Source organism: Cucumis melo, chromosome 4 (assembly GCF_025177605.1).
Source record: "Cucumis melo cultivar AY chromosome 4, USDA_Cmelo_AY_1.0, whole genome shotgun sequence".
In the NCBI taxonomy this organism is placed as follows: domain Eukaryota; kingdom Viridiplantae; phylum Streptophyta; class Magnoliopsida; order Cucurbitales; family Cucurbitaceae; genus Cucumis; species Cucumis melo.
This window is the reverse complement of record NC_066860.1, coordinates 22,493,893-22,510,655: the sequence shown is the minus strand read 5'-3', so window position 1 is coordinate 22,510,655 and position 16,763 is coordinate 22,493,893. Positions and strand designations below refer to the sequence as shown.

The 16,763-nt window shown below is 37.1% G+C and overlaps 2 long non-coding RNA genes across 3 annotated transcripts; both read right to left on the bottom strand.

The window, feature by feature from the left end:
• Nucleotides 1–2,347: 2,347 nt before the first annotated feature.
• On the bottom strand, nt 2,348–9,961 carry LOC127148908 (uncharacterized). Its single transcript, XR_007820147.1, has 3 exons — nt 9,873–9,961; nt 9,750–9,791; nt 2,348–2,892 (listed from the first exon to the last, which is right to left on the bottom strand). It is a non-coding gene; the product is annotated as an uncharacterized LOC127148908 (long non-coding RNA).
• A 92-nt stretch (nt 9,962–10,053) lies between these two features.
• Nucleotides 10,054–11,913, bottom strand: LOC127148907 (uncharacterized). 2 transcript variants are annotated; one of them, XR_007820146.1, is made up of 6 exons: nt 11,730–11,913; nt 10,943–11,655; nt 10,623–10,870; nt 10,389–10,555; nt 10,218–10,323; nt 10,054–10,126 (listed from the first exon to the last, which is right to left on the bottom strand). It is a non-coding gene; the product is annotated as an uncharacterized LOC127148907 (long non-coding RNA). The 2 variants fall into 2 exon arrangements; XR_007820145.1 differs by having other exon boundaries at nt 10,943–11,913.
• Nucleotides 11,914–16,763: the final 4,850 nt, after the last annotated feature.

The window sequence follows — 16,763 nt, the reverse complement described above, 5'->3', positions numbered from 1 at the left end:
TGGGATTGATCTAAAAAAAATTCCTTTTCAGTTCTACTGACTTTAATTCATAGGATTACATTATCTTCTCCTAAACCTTTCATGTCAAAATTTTCACTCAACATTGATTTTACATCATTTATGACGTGCATGTTTGATCTAAAGATTAACATGTCATCTAGATATAATTATATGATAGTGCATAACTCATTCTCAAACTTATAGTAGATGCATTTATCACTTTTATTTACTTTAAATCTTTTAGACATAATTAGATTATCAAACTAGACATAATTAGATTATCAAACTAGACATAATTAGATTATCAAACTTTTCATGTCATTACTTAGGAGCTTGTTTTAGGCCATAGAGTGAATTATCTAGCTTACAGACCTTAGATTCTTGACCATGAACTATGAAACCTTCAGGTTGTTCTGTATAGATCTCTTCTTCTAAATGACCGTTTAAGAAGGAAGTCTTTACATCCATCTAATGTACTAAGAGATTGTTTGGGATAGCTATAGAAATCAACACTCTAATTGAGGTGATTCTAGTTACTGGGGAGAAAGTGTCGAAAAAGTCTATATTTTCCCTCTGTCTAAAACCTTTTTCTACTAGTCTAGCCTTATGCTTATCTACTGATCCATCAGGTTTGTGTTTCTTCCTCAAAACTCATTTACAACCTATTGCTTTGCAGCCAGGGGGTAGGTCAACTAGGTGCCAAGTCCTATTTGATTCAAGAGAATCCATTTCATCATTAATAGCTTCTTGCCATAAGTTGGCATCTATTGAGGATAAGGCTTCTGTTAGATCTTTAGGATATTCTTCTACATTGTACATTTCAAAATCTTTTTCAAAGTCTTTTATGGTTCTCTCTCTCTTGCTTCTTCTAGGTTCAAGATCTACTTCCTTATCTTGGGTTTGAATCCTAATTGAAAGTAAGCTATTCGAACTTGAGCCTCCACTAATTTGACTATTTAGGTCCCCACTTTTTCTAGATTTAAAAGGAAATCTATCTTCGAAGAAATATACATCATTTGATTCTATGATTACTTTATTTTCTAAGTCATAGAACCTATAGGCATTACTATTTTCGGCATATCTTATAAAGACACATTCATAGCATCTACTATCTAGTTTTCTTCTTTTAGGATCAGGAATTCTTACATAGGCTAGGCAACCCCAAGTTCTCAGATAAAATAGATTTGGTGTTTACTTAAGAACTTCGTAAGGTGAGATTGTGTTGTTTGATTTAGGAATAATATTAAGGACATAATTAACTGTTTTAGTTATTTCACCCCACCAAAATGGTGTTGCTCCTTAATCAAGCAAGGTAGCAACTACTAACTCATCTAGAGTTCTATTCTTCCTTTTAGCTTTTCCATTCATTTCAAAAGAATGAGGTGCAGTTTTTTTGTGTATTATTCTTTTTGAGTTATAAAACTCATTAAAAGCAACTAAATTATATTCAGTTCCTCTATCACTACGAAGTCTCTTAATTCTTTTATTATACTAATTTTCTATTTCAATTACAAACACCTTAAACATGTCAAAAGTATCACTTTTAGTTTTAAGTAAATTAATAAGATTAAAATCAGAACAATCATCTATAAAGGTTATGAAGTACCTTTTACTATTCCTAGTTAACGTGTCATCGAATTCACATAAATTAGAATTAATTAATTCTAGAAACTCAGTTACCCTAGTTATAGATTTATACGAGGTCTTAGTTATCTTAGCTTGACGACAACATGCGTACTTTTTCAAATTCATGCAAAGATAACTTAGGAGTTAGGTTTAACCTACTTATGTTGTTAATTAATCTTTTATTACATAACAAAGCCTAGCATGCCAAAAATTAAAAGAAGACAACATGTAAGTAGAGGATAATAAAGTTGTTGGATATTGTTTATATGCATAATAGTATTAATGAAATATAATTCATCTATTCTTTATAATCAAAACTTAAACAAGATTTGTAACTATTAGCATAACTCAATTGTATGTACAAAATATGTACTCTTATCGGGAAGTACACAATTTCTTATTCATTTCTTAGAATGGGTGGTCAACAACTGCATCCAATTGATGATATCTCCTCTAAACTAAGAAAATCAATAGAAACATGTCCCCTATAGACCATTAGTCACTAGGTGAAAAAAGCATTCCAAAATCCCACTAAGGTCAACACTAGCACTAAATAGTTTAATTTTTTTTATTTAAATAAATTAAAAATTAAGTTAACCATAATTGTTTAGAAAATAGGAAAAATGCAGCTTTGATAATTATCCCTCGCGAAATTAACTCATTGACACATCACAAAAAACCACATAGTAGAAGGGCGTGCCTAATGGTTGTTACTAACATATTAAAAGAAAAAATGAAATTCCTTAGAGTTACATATCACATTAATGAAATTCAACATCTCTTAATTATTTCCACCCTCCAACACAGAATGCTTAGTCTTTGACCCAAGCCAACGTTGTTTCTAATTGCACTCTCTAAAGCTCGATTCGAAGTCACAGTCACTGCTGTTTGAGTAAAAGAATATCAAAATCTTTTGAGTATCCAATTAAAAATCAAGAATACACATTACAGAGCAATTCACCAATGGCAGAAACAGTGTACGACACAACTAAAGCTGCCAGCGTGGTGCAGTTGTGGGCGGCAAATGGATGCAAGAGAAATTGAGCCTTCATGGTGGCACTTTCCACGACGACTTTGAGAAGATTAGGTATTGCGTCTTCAAAATTGAAGAACAATCAGTAGACAACTGAGTCCTTAAGGCGTTGAGATCAAAAGATTTCCATTTAAACGATGAGTAGATCTGATCCATGAAGTGTTCGGTGATCAGAACCACGCCTTTAAATTGTTGTAGAAGTTCGATAGAGCTAGGCTTCATGGTGAAGAAAGCTGCAAAACAAAAGTACGTTTATAAACATGTTGAGGTATGGATCTCGCTCTCTTTAAGATGTTTCATGTTTCTACTCGGATGTGCAAATAGATATCACGTGCCCTGTTATTTCGAGGATAAGACAACCTCTAATTTCGTCCATATGAACTGTACTGGAACCACACTGGAATCCCAACACTCAATAGATACTATTATGTTCGATAAACTAAAAGAGAAACAAAATTTTGTTTGGAAGAACAAAAATAGAAAAAAAGAATAGTAAGGAGAGCTCAAGAGAAAAAAGCGAGGTAAAGAGATTTAGAGAGGTGGAGAAAATATTTTTGTTATTCTATAGAGGTGGAATGGTGATTTTACAGTGGACTGGGAGGTTGTAACAGACAAATATTAATCACGTAACTAGTAATTTTATGGTGGATGAAAAAGGCTCCAACGGACAAATATTAATCGCGTAATCGGTGATTTTATGAAGATCAATGAAAAATCGCCCAACGGTTAGTTAGTAACGGCCATGATCGCTCACAGCTTACCAACATCGCGTAGCCACAATCACTCACAATCCATCAACAACTAGCACCCACGATTGATTACAACTTATTATCAACTAGCAACCACGTGCAGGAAGGAATAAAGTTAAACTAAGTCAAAACAACTTAACTGAAGGAAACAAACTTCAAACGTAAATAACAGAGTTTTCTTTCAAAGAAACTTACTTTGTTAACATGGCCCCTCAAACGAACGCTGATGAAGCATGAGTTTGCTTATGAGAAAATGAAGAGGATCAATTGTAAGTGGTTTGGTAAACAAGTCTACAAGTTGGTGCTGTGTAGGAACAAATTGCAGAATAACATTTTTTCTGGTTGTACGTTCTCACAGAAAATGAAAGTCTATCTCAACATGTTTAGTTTGCTCATGGAAAATAGGATTTCTTGCCAACTAAATTACAGAGTTGTTGTCACAAAGTATTTGAAGAGGATTTGTTCCAAAAATCTGTAGGTCCATTAGGATTTGTCTCAGCTAGCACACTTCAGCAGCAGTGATCGCTAAGGCTCTATATTCGGCTTCAGTTGAGCTGCATGAAACTGTGGCTTGATTCTTAGCTCCCCGCGATATCAAATTAGGGCCTAAGAATGCTACAAAGCCAGTTGAGATCGTCGATCATCATGATCACCAGCTCAATCCAAGTTTGAAGAAGGCAGTTAATTGAAGGAGGTTGGTTGAGGTTATTTAGAATAATAAGCAAGAGGTAGTGGTACCACAAAGGTATCTAAGGACTCTTTTTACAGCTATTAGGTGTGTTATATGTGGAGAAGGCATATGTTGAAACAACTTCCCTACAAAGAAAGAGATATCTAGTCTTTTGAATGTTAAGTAGTGATATGAACCAAGAGATCAAAACTAAAACAAAAAATGTTATTCTGCAATTTGTTCCTACATAACACCAACTTGCAAACTTGTTTACCAAACCACTTACAACTGATCATTTTCAATTTCTCATAAGCAAACTCATGCTTCATTAGTGTTTGTTGAGGGGCCATGTTAACAATGTAAGTTTCTATAAAAAAAAAAAAAAACACTCTGTTATTTATGTTTGAACTTTGTTTCATTCAGTTAAGTTGTTATGACTTAGTTTAACTTTATTCCCTCCTTCATACAATGGAAGAACAAGATTTCTTGGTAGCATTGCTATAAATGATTTTGTTCTAGTTTTCTTCGAAACATAAATCTCTCACATCCCTCCCCGACTCTCCACCTTTATTTCTTTTCAAATTAAAATATTAAAGCAAATTAGAAGAATGACATCTAGTAGAATAAAAATTAAAATAGGAATGATGTATTGGTGTTAACATCCACAATAAGAAGGTAAAATAAACTAGAAAAATAAAATACATGCAACACATGTATAAATATTTCCAAAATTAATCAAAAAACCAAAAAAAAAAAAAAAAAAAAAGAAAGAAAGAAAGAAAGAAAGAATTGGAGGAAGAGAAAAAAACACCTTAGGAGTCATTTGGTTGAAGGTTTTATAGATGCCTGGGAATAGGGTGTTCATGGTTCGGTTTGGTTTGGTTTGAAGTTGAAACCACATTGAACCACAAAATGTAATAAAAATCTCATCCGAAACCAAATTGAATCACTCATCTGTGTTAAACTGAACTGCTTTTGCGGTTCGGTTTTAAATCCTTTGTCTTCATCTTCGTATGCGTGAGTACCGAGGGTTTGCCTTCATCTTTGGATGAGAATTTTTAAATAACTACAAACTAAAATTAAAATTGTGGAAAATTGAAGAGATTAGAGAGAAGATGGTGATGGTGATGGATGGCGGCATGTGAGCTATGGACTGTGAAGAGATTAGAGAGAAGATGAAGATGGATGGAGCGACGACCAGCTACCTGAGATGGAAGTGGTGTCACACCCCCTCCTAGATCACCTGCTCTAGATCCAGAAAGGTGGATTGATGTCAACTAAAATTATTCTCCTCTGAAACAATTTCAGTTGACCCTTAACTTGAAAACATAAAAACATTTGCAAGTGGAAGTCTTTATACCTATAAAACTACAATGTAGCCCATTTGAAATAACGTTTATAAATACTAAGTAAAATTTATAAGACATGTGAAGTATAAATTTTCACAAAAAATGACTACACTTTTAATAAATAATTTTCTTTTGTGACCTAGTAGTATAATAAGTTTAGCATTTGGAGATTCACAATCTCTGTACCGGGAAAAGAAGGAAAACATTTTGAAAGAGTAAGTTATTGAAGGACCTTAGTGAGCAACAGTTTTATAGTCATAAATAAAACTGCTTATATAACATTCAATCAGTAAACATTTATCATAAAACATGATACTTGAAATCTTTGAACTTTTGAGAACATTTACATAGCTTTTGGAAGACATGATCCATAGCCACAGGCAATATTAAACCTCTTCGTCCTAAGACGGATCAGTCAATAGAAAACAACTTTCACTATAATCCTCCTCCTTTAAGGCATAAAGATATACCCTTCTTGATGGCCCATAAACTATAGGTTCGTCAATCCTACCACAATTATAGAGTTAACCACATGTATACAATAGGTCTCCTGGAATATTCGAGCTAAGATAAAGCATATTGAAAATCTTTGAAATATTTCCTTAGTTTTCATAGTTTATCAACATAGATAGCTTGAAACATCAGTTCAATAAATATTTATCATAAAACATGTCTTGAATAATAACTTAGAAATTATGCTTTTATAAACGTTATGGAAATCATTTTATCACTCACAAGCTATTATGTTAATAAATAACTTTCAATCAATGTGACACTGACAGTACTTAGTTTGATCCTTAGTTTGGGGAATTTCCTTTAGAGCCTCCTTGACATGAAAATATAACATTTATTCCTTAACAAACCATTTGGTCAAGAAAATATCCAAACATTTCCTTAAATTCCCCAAAATAGCAAAGCAGCCTAAAAACAGTCTAAAATGGCCTTCTGTTGCTCAATAGCATAGTGGTTGGGCTTAATGCATGCGCATGGCCTAGGCAGGCCTTGCCACGTGCTAACCTTGCAGTGAGGTGCCGCATGCGTCATGGTCGAATATCCAGTGCACACCACCCTTGTGTGCCTTGTGTGTGTTGTGCTACGTGCTTAGCGTTGCACGCTAACCTCTCTACGCCTGGTTATGCCCGCAGCCTAAGCGCATCCTTTGCCGCTCGGATGTGCCATGGCCATGTAGTGTGCCTTAAAACAATCCAAAAAACCTTTATGAAAATTAAAACCATGCTCATCTCGTCTAGACATGCTTGAAACTCGACCATTGTCTAGAAATCCATTTTCGCCTAAAAACATAACTTGAATTTGAAAATTTATAACTTAAAATCCATTATTCTGGAAAAACTTCCTTTTAAAAGGTTACTTGAAAATTCCCTAACTTCCTTACCTCAAAACTTCATATTCTAATTCCAACTAACATATTCTGTAGACATTAAAACGCCCTTATTGCTCAATTTTCATTGAAAATGGTCTTCTCACCTTCTCTTGGTTCAAACGCAAATCTTCTTGTATCCAACTTGAACAACAACCCAGGTCTATAAACTAGATACAATTCATGATCTTTAAGAAGTGGTTTGAAGTAATTTGCACGAGTGGATTGTGAGAAACTTAAATCTCCTTAATCCACATCCACCTAGGTCACAAAATGCATGTAATTTAATTAGGACACCTAGATTTGCTTTAAACCGATTGCTCTTAATTAGCCATGTAGCTTGCCAAAACACTTAGTCTAGAAACAATCCAAAAAACCTTTATGAAAATTAAAACCATGCTCATCTCGTCTAGACATGCTTGAAACTCGACCATTGTCTAGAAATCCATTTTCGCCTAAAAACATAACTTGAATTTGAAAATTTATAACTTAAAATCCATTATTCTGGAAAAACTTCCTTTTAAAAGGTTACTTGAAAATTCCCTAACTTCCTTACCTCAAAACTTCATATTCTAATTCCAACTAACATATTCTGTAGACACTAAAACGCCCTTATTGCTCAATTTTCATTGAAAATGGTCTTCTCACCTTCTCTTGGTTCAAACGCAAATCTTCTTGTATCCAACTTGAACAACAACCCAGGTCTATAAACTAGATACAATTCATGATCTTTAAGAAGTGGTTTGAAGTAATTTGCACGAGTGGATTGTGAGAAACTTAAATCTCCTTAATCCACATCCACCTAGGTCACAAAATGCATGTAATTTAATTAGGACACCTAGATTTGCTTTAAACCGATTGCTCTTAATTAGCCATGTAGCTTGCCAAAACACTTAGCTAACCTCTATAACCTTTCTCGCATGCTGTCCTTAAACACCTAGTCTTGTCAAATGTCTTGTTTCTCGCCTACTAACCTCCATAGTTTCAAGTTTCTTCGCACACAAGCTCTTCCTCGCATAGCTTTAGCCACCCATCTTAAAGCTTACTAACCTCTTAGTACCTTCTCGCCTAGCTCATGACCAGCTCCTTCCACATAACCAAACCTTGCTAACCTCTTGATAGACCATCTTGCCTAGAAATTCCATTGTTGCCAAGCCATCTTAAATGCCTAGATTTATTCTTTAGAGGTCATTTCATAGTTTGGCCCCCTTTGTGTCTTTCTCGCCTAGCTTGGAGGCTCTTAACTAATACTTGGCCGCCTAAAACATGTCATTTAAAAGTTATTTATGAACTTTAACCGTCCACCTAACCTCTAAACGGCTAACTCCTTCCTTTGACACTTAGCCACTTTTTTCAACTTTTTCCTTCTTTAACTTAAACATAGAACCTTAGGTCATGTTTGGGGGAAGGGTTATAAAGGGGAGGGTTGGGTTATGTAATTCAATCCTCGTTTGGGGGACCAGAGTTATATAACCCTAGTTTTACCCCCTCAAACCTTCCTGAACCCTTCCCCAACCCTTCCTCAACCCTTCTTCAACTCTTCCTCAACCCTTCCTTAATCTTTTTTTTCTCATTTTTAATTTTTATATTTAGGAGTTTTGGCCTAATGTTCTGTTAGTCACCTCTGTCTGTCTGTTTGTTTAAGGATGAGCTGTGGTGTTATATTTAAGAGTTGTATCAAGTTTCTTCCATAAGGTTCTCCAGAAATGAATTAGGAATTATACATCTCTATCAGAGGCGATTGTCTTAGGGATCCCATGTAATCATACTATCTCTCTAAAGAAGAGATTAGCAATATATATAGCATCATTTGTTTTTTTACAAGCAACAAAATGGGTCATTTTACTGAACCGGTCTACTATAACCATCACAGAGTCATAGTTTCTTTGAGTCTTAGGGAGGCCAAGCACGAAATCAATGGAAAGATCTTCCCATATGGATTCTGTGATAGGTAACAGGCAATATAGGTCGGCATTAGTGCTTGATCCCTTTCCTTTTTAACAAATGGAGCATCTATTGACAAAATTATTGGAATCCCTTCTTAGTTGTGGCCAATAGTATCTTTTAGATACTAAATCATATGTCTTGTCTTGGCCAAAGTGGCCGGATAAGCCTCCTGAATGAGCTTCTTTAAGTAATGCCTCTCGTAGGGAGGTGTGCAGAATGCACAATTGTTCCCCCTTAAAGAGAAATCCATCTACAATATGGTAATCATCAGCCTTTAGATAGTTATTGCATTTGTACCAAATTTTTGCAAAGTCAACGTCTTCTTTATAAAAATCAAGGAGATGCTTAAAGGCTGTGATTTCTGAAGATAGCAATGTAAGGAGGGAATTCTTTCTACTAAAGGCGTCAGCCACCTTGTTTTCTTTTTCGGCCTGATGTTTGATAACAAAATCAAATCTCTGTAGGAAGGAGATCCACCGAGCATGCATCCTGCTAATGCTTTTCTAGGAATGAAGATACTTTAGTGAAAATGTGATCAGTTAAAAGGACAAATTCTCTAGACAGTAGGTAATGCTCCCATTGTTTCAATGCTCGTGTGAGGGAATAAAATTCCTGCTCATATGTGCTCCACGCTTGTCTAGATGTGCTAAGCTTTTCACTAAAATATTCGATTGGGTGTCCTTTTTGAGATAGAACAGCTCCTATTCCCAGCCACAAGCGTCAACTGCAACTTCAAAAGGTGAAGTGAAGTCTGAAAGTTGTAAAATAGGATTAGAAGTTAGTCTCTTCTTGATGTTTTCAAAGCTTTCTTGTTATTGTAAAGTCCGCTTAAAATTTCCCTTCTTTAACAATCAACCCCCTCCCCCTCCTCCCACTCCCCCTCCCTATGAACATTTCAAAAAATCTACCACAAAAAATAAAGTTTCTTGTTCAGAGATGACAAATAAGTCCTAGATCATATGTACGAACCCAAAAACTCAACCAACTCAACCCGCACCTCATCTAACTCGGCCTGTGAGTATGGTTTTCATGTATCAATCTGTAGACATGCAAAAGAAATGAATTAGTATTCATGAAAATTATTATACCCACAAAAAAAATAGTTTGATATATAACATACCGAATTGGAGATGACAATGCTTCCCCTATTTACAATTTCTCTCATATACTTCATGACATAGTATCCACACGCAGTGCTCCCGACTTGTAGTGGACACCATAAAAACAACAAATTAGAATAACAGACTAATCTTAATTGCTAGTAATCTACAAATACAATGAATTTAAATATTTATACTTGCCTTTACTATTCGCCATAAAGTTTGTTTCCTGCTTTTATTAATGTTCTTTTGCAAGTGAAATATCGCTATTGCTCTGTTTTGCCAAGATAAGATTGCACATATCTTATAATATTGTACATGCATTAGAATTAACAGCACTACATGATATAGAAGATTAAACTTACGTGTCGGTTACATATCATGTAGTTGCTTTTAAATGTCGTCCTTAGTGAGTCAAGGTAAAACACTGTATCCTCACACGCATCTATGGCGAGCAGTGCCCAATGACCCCTAATTATACAAAAATGTAAGTACTATTTTATTGTCAATGCAACTGATACCCTAACTTAACTTACCCGGATTAAAAGGAGCAAGAACTACTTGGTTTGCTTTTGACACCATCAATCTACTAGACAAGTTTCAAATTCAAGATTCTTGTGTGTTTCCTGAAGAGATTAGGGACGGATCTACAAAGACATACTGCACATTTTCTTTCGAACCAAGAACAGATGAATACAAGTACCTACAAAATATATAAACTCGTAAAGGAGATACATAAATTTAGATGCAAAGGAATGAAATTGACTTACATCATATAGGCCACCAATGTAAACGTTTTAACTTCGTTCATGTTACAAAGATTAATGATATCCTCTCGAAGCACAGAACTCTTTCGACTAATGCCAAAAAGGTCAGTAGGTAGTGAGAAAGTGATGCTGGAATCTTTCTCCATTACCTTCTCGGCATATCTGAGAATCGACTTCAACTTTAATGGCAAAGTTGATGTCGATTCACATACAACTTCTTTTTCTGTAGGCATTTTTACTAAGTCCGTCTCCTAATTCAAGAACATCCAGATTCAGTAAGATGTACAATATTAGACATTCCAGTTTAATAGTGGATTACATACCTTCAAGACGTTCAACTATGGTTCATTCATCTTCATCACCTCCTTCCCTTTCTTTTAATTCTCTTTTGGTTTGTCCAACGATTCCACTTCTATTGTCTTACCCTTCTCTTCAATCCCCTCCAACATTATTGGCCTTGAACAACTCCCATGTGCAGACAATGGTGTAGACAAGTTTGAGCGAATTTGTGCCTCTAATTCACTAACTTACCTACGGAGTTCTTCATTCTCAACTAGAATGTTCGTCTCATCTTTTGGGGGGCGTTCGGGGGAAGGGTTGGATTATGGGGGGTTAGGGTTATGTAATCCAACCCCCGTTTGGGGGAAGGGTTATGTAACCCTAGTTTTAACTCCTTAACTCTTCCTCAACCCTTCTTCAACACTTCTTAACCCTTCTTCAACTTTTCCTCAATCCTTCTTCACAACATTATCATAACACTTCCTTCATAACCCTTCCCCCAAACACATCTTATTATAATCTTAGGTTTATCTTAACACTAGGTTTATCATAACACTAACCCCCCATAACCCAACCCTTCCCCCAAACGGCCCCTTGATGTTTTCTTAACTGAATGAAAGTAAGTTGTCGGAGTAACGTATCCACCAACCCCACGCACACGACTATTGTGCTCTTTTGTACCCAATGCTTGAGTTAACACATCATTTGAATAGTGTCTATTCACAGACGATGAATCTGTATTCATTGATATCTCATCCTAAAAAGATAGCAAAATTAATGTAAGTTATAGAAATGTGAAAAAGTGATGTTTGATTACATGTAATGACTTACTATTTTATGGACGACTTGCTGAATGTCGTCGTTGTCATATTGTCCGTGTTTGTTAACTCAAGCTTTCTTCCACATTTTAGCTCGATCAACATAAACTTCATTTAAACCCTCTTTCTCCATTCGAGAACATGGAGTTCAAGTGGTAAACATATTAGCTTGTATTCCAAGAAACAAACCCCCCTCCCTAAATGACAAAGCCTTGCAAGAAACAAAATTACAACTTTTTATGCAACCCCCCCCCCCCTAAATGACAAAGCCTTACAAGAAACAAACTTACAACTTTTTATGCAACTCTACAAAGAATACAAAGCCTTACAAGAAACAAACTTATAACTTTTTATGCAACTACACAAACTATACAAAGCCTTACAAGAAGCGTACCTAAGATATTCATGCAAACATTTTTTTCGATGTGCATCACATCTAAACAATCTCTAACATGCAGATATTTCCGGTATGGCAACTCAAAAAAGGAAGATAACCTATTCCAACAAATCTTTTCACTTCTGTTCATTGATAGGTTCTTATGGATCTTCTTTCATTTAGGAAATTCAAGATCTTTCAATTTCAAGTACAAATCCTCCCCATAAAGTGGTTTTGGAATTATACCAAGTTCTTTTTTACCGTTGAATGACTTCTTTTGTTGTCAGTACGGATGATTGCGTGCTAGAAATCTTTGATGTCCTAGGTATGCTATTTTCTTCCCATGTAGTAACCTTATTGAATTTGTATTATCTCCACAAATTAGGCATGCCTTATACCCTTTAACACAACATCCACTGAGGTTACCATATGCAGGAAAATCATTAATTGTCCACAACAAAACCGACCTTAAGTTGGATACTTCTTCTCGATAAGCATCATAACATTCAACACCATTTTTCCATAAAAGTTTTAAGTCTTCAATTAGTGGTGCTATGTTTGTGCCTATATCATCCCCCGGTTGTTTTGGCCCTGAAATTAACATTGATAACATCATGTACTTTCTTTTCATACACAACCATGGTGGAAAATTATAAATAACCATCACTATCGGCCAACAACTGTATTTAGAACTCATGCCACCATGAGGATTTACTCCATCTGCTGACAATGCTAAACGGAGATTTCTAGGTTCAGAAAACCAAAGTCTGGTCATTTAAAGTCTACTAACTTCCAAAGTCTGGTCATTTGAATGTGCGATTGTAGAGCTTAGAGGTTCACGGGCATCAAATACCTTTGCTCAAGAGGGTTGTAGTGGATTCCAGCACCATCCGGTGTTCTCGTCTCTAGAGAAGTGGAAATAAAAAGCAATTATTAGTTAATATGTGGTATGAAGAAGTCAGAACGAGGGATGAACTATAGACAGAGATGAACTCCCAAGAAAAGGGAGCTCCCCAACCAACCAGATCTAGAACAAGGAAGCCAAAGCCCGTGGCTCGTGGAGGATGAAATGTTGCTCGACTTGGAGCGCTTAGCTCGCCGCCTCATTCAAATGGACGCCCCTAGGCTTTCTGATTGAACTTTCTGTTAGTCAAAAGCATCCATCTTTCTCTATCTCCTTCCAAAGTCAGGAGTTCTTTCCCTTGAAAAAGGATGCGGGATCTCATCTTTTTTCGTTATTAGTAGAAATAGAAGAGAGGGATGTGGAACAAAGGAAGCAAAGTCGACTGCCAGAGGCATGAGATCTTGTTGAAGAAGTGGCCTCATCCTTCATCATTCCAAGGAAAGGCTGAGTTAAGGAGATGCTCTTAAAACCCTATATTAGTTGCCCTTTCAGAAGTCGTTGGTGGTATTATCAAGAAAGAGAAAGACTAAACTCTCGACCCATGAATATGCCCGAGTCGGGGTCGGGTAGGGTTTTCGCCAAGCAAATTCATTGTCTTTATTCAATGATCGTTTATGGATAAACAAGGGAAAGGACAATAACTTAATGCAAGCCCTTGTTCATTGCCTTGATTCCGCTAATCTTCTTTTCATGCTTCGCTAGGCTTGATCTTTCTTCCTTTAAGTAGGTTACTCCTCACTCTCGTAGAAGGGTCCATAGTAGCTTAATTAGTTGCAATATGAGTTGTCGTAGTTAAGACTATTATAAAGAAGATAAGAAAAGAAGAAAGACAACTCCAAATCAAAGGAAGAAGCGACAATCGGAGGCAACTTACCTACTTCAAAGGACCTCTTACTACGTTAGGAGCCGTTGTGTTAAGCAAATGATAGGGAGAAAAGTCATCCGAGAACATGACATCTTTAATATGGATTTCTCAAGTCCTTCGGACCCCTCCTCCGGAGTTTGTTATTCCACTTGTTTATTAACTGCTCTCCGTACACTCCGTTAGGAGTCTGAAAACCAGAGGACTCCTTTGTTGTTTTCTTATACTAGGATAATAGTGGTTTTTTTACTGGTCTGGAGTAGCTTAATTAGTAGGACATTCATTGTCGTAAGTACCAGAATAAACAAACAAACAAGTCCTGAGGACCTCTAGAGGAGTATAGAGGGAGAAACCTTGCAAAATGGCATTTTAGCTTACCGGAGGCAAGGTCTTAATTCTGAGAAAGATTATGTAAAAGAAGATCAGAAGAAGACAAGACATACCTACGGTATAGGGGCGAAGCCAAGTGACTATTAAGGAACTTTCACCTACGGCAATGAATAGTCCTCCGGACTCCTCCGGAGCGACAAAGAATCTCCTCTGACGTCCATAGGAGGGAGCGAAGCGACTGCTTATATATGAAATAAGGATGAATCCTAACTACGGAAGTGCAAATGGAGTCCGGACTACCTTAATTACCTTCGATAAACAAGATCAAAAGGCCATGCCTCTGTAATAACCAAATAGCCCGGGCATCGATCCATTTAATGTAGTTACTAGTGCTTAGATCTTCCTACTCATTTATAGTTTGATCACCTACTAAAAGAAAAGGCAGCTATGGCACTACATCTTCTACTACGCCTTCTAGCTTTCAGTGTCTTATTTATGAGTCTATTGGAAAAATGGGTGAGCAACTTAGTCCCTAAACCTCACGTTCGAGCTAGTCTTTGTTGGAGAGTGACTTTGAACCTGAAGTCGGGACCTTAGGCGAGTTCTCTTTATGTTCGCCGAAATAACCACTCGTAGTCCGTCATAGGGAGAAAACAAAAGAGAATGAGTAGACCAAAAGCACCATTGATACAAGATACGATATGCAAATAGAATAACTAGCTTTCCTACACAGAAACTGAAAAAGCAAGAGAAAGGCGAACAACAAAGGGGTGCCTCTCGTTCCACTCCTGCAAAGTCTGATCAATTCCATCTCACCTCAACATACAGTCGAACTGCGCCTCTTCCTCCTTTACCTTAACCACCAAATACCCTTCCTTGGGGGGGAGAACTCCCGATCCAACGAGCACAGTCTCGTCCTCTCATCTGAGGCCCCAAGCTTAGGCGCCTTTCCCAATCTGAATAATAATGGAGACTCGGCCTATCCCACTCGTCTTACCTTTTGCCAACCCATCTGGAAGCTTGCTTCGCCCCTTTAAGAGTTTTGCACTTCTTTTTCAGTGGGTTTTATGGGTTGACTCGAAAAATCCTTGATTTGATAGATAATCGAAATCCCCTTTCAAATCATAATCGTACTTTTTCATGCAATTTGAGGGTTATTCACTTGAACGTTGAAAAAGGGTATTTACCCTTGGGCAAGAGATATGGCTGCAAAGCAACTTCTGCAACGACGCCAACAGCCACTGACACTACTGAATTCCCCTCACCGGGCTCAGGCTGATCTTCACAACTGATGCCATGCCGACCGACCTGTGTCATCCACTATGAATCCGATAATTAGACCTGCAAGTTTGACTAAAAATCACTTGTTTAGAAAGGTGGATAGGAGCATTAGATCAATGGAATGGCTAGTCAACACCAGGGTGTAGACCTGTTCTACCCACACCACTCGGCCTGAGGCCAAGACGGATAGAGGGAATTTGTACGATTAATAAGAAAGAAAGCTTTTCTTCTACATTCATTTGCCCTGGAAAACTTAAACTTCAGGTTCAATGGCTCGGTGCCCATTCCCAATGCGAACCAGCTCCATAGGCCTCTTCCAGGTGACTGACCTAGGGAAGTTGACTGATTTTGATCGATATGTCATGAAAAGAATCGATCCATCTGGGCTATAGTGGAAGAAAGATCAAGCCTAGGGTCCAGAATGAAGGAATCGTGCATCCATCTCTCCATTAAAAGAAGAAAGATGGAGGTAAGTAACCGACCCATGGGGGAGGAAGGGCTCAACCGGTTGCAGACGTTGTCGAGGCCCTTGTTATTGTTCGAGTTGTTCCAGTCGCTGTGGTTGAAACCCTTGTTTCTGTGGTAGTTATTCTTTCTCTTTCTTCTCTTTCTCTTGTCTTAACGAAAGTAGATCCCTACGTAGCGGAAATGCGCTCGTGAATGAGATCTATAGGCAAGGCCTATTTATCATCAGTCTTTTCCCCCCTATCATCTTCTTTCAAAGAAGAAAGAAGTACGCTTAGCAGAATCAGAGTTCAAGGTCAAACTCAGTCGCTCTATCTCACTCAGAAGCTTGACCCCTTCAGTCATTCGACTATGATCCCAGTTGATGCTTCAAAGTGCAAAGGCAGTTTAGTCCCACTCCGCGGTCCTTGGATCTCCAGCAGAGGCTGAGTCATAAGCCTAAATATTCAGAGCTAAAGAACTTCCAGATTAAGAGGAAGGAAGTTGAGTTTGATTCTATTCTTGAGAAGGATCGAGTCCATGCCAGACCTGTAAGAGTCACAATTGTATTGTTGAAACTTGCATGAGTAAGGCCCTATAGAGGAAGGAATGTACGATACCAACTGACGAGGAAGAAAAATAGTAGTTCGACCAAGGAGAACAAAGTAGCTCGGGTTGGCTCTTGTAAGGCCTGTCGAATAGGTTCTTTCCTAGGATTATTAGTGATTCAGCTAACCCGTATCGAAATGAGTCACTGAACTAAGCAGAATAGGATCTTTCGGATCGATAACTATTCTAAAAAGGGAATGAATAACCAACCTACTACAAGGAATATAAGAGTCCTTCGGAC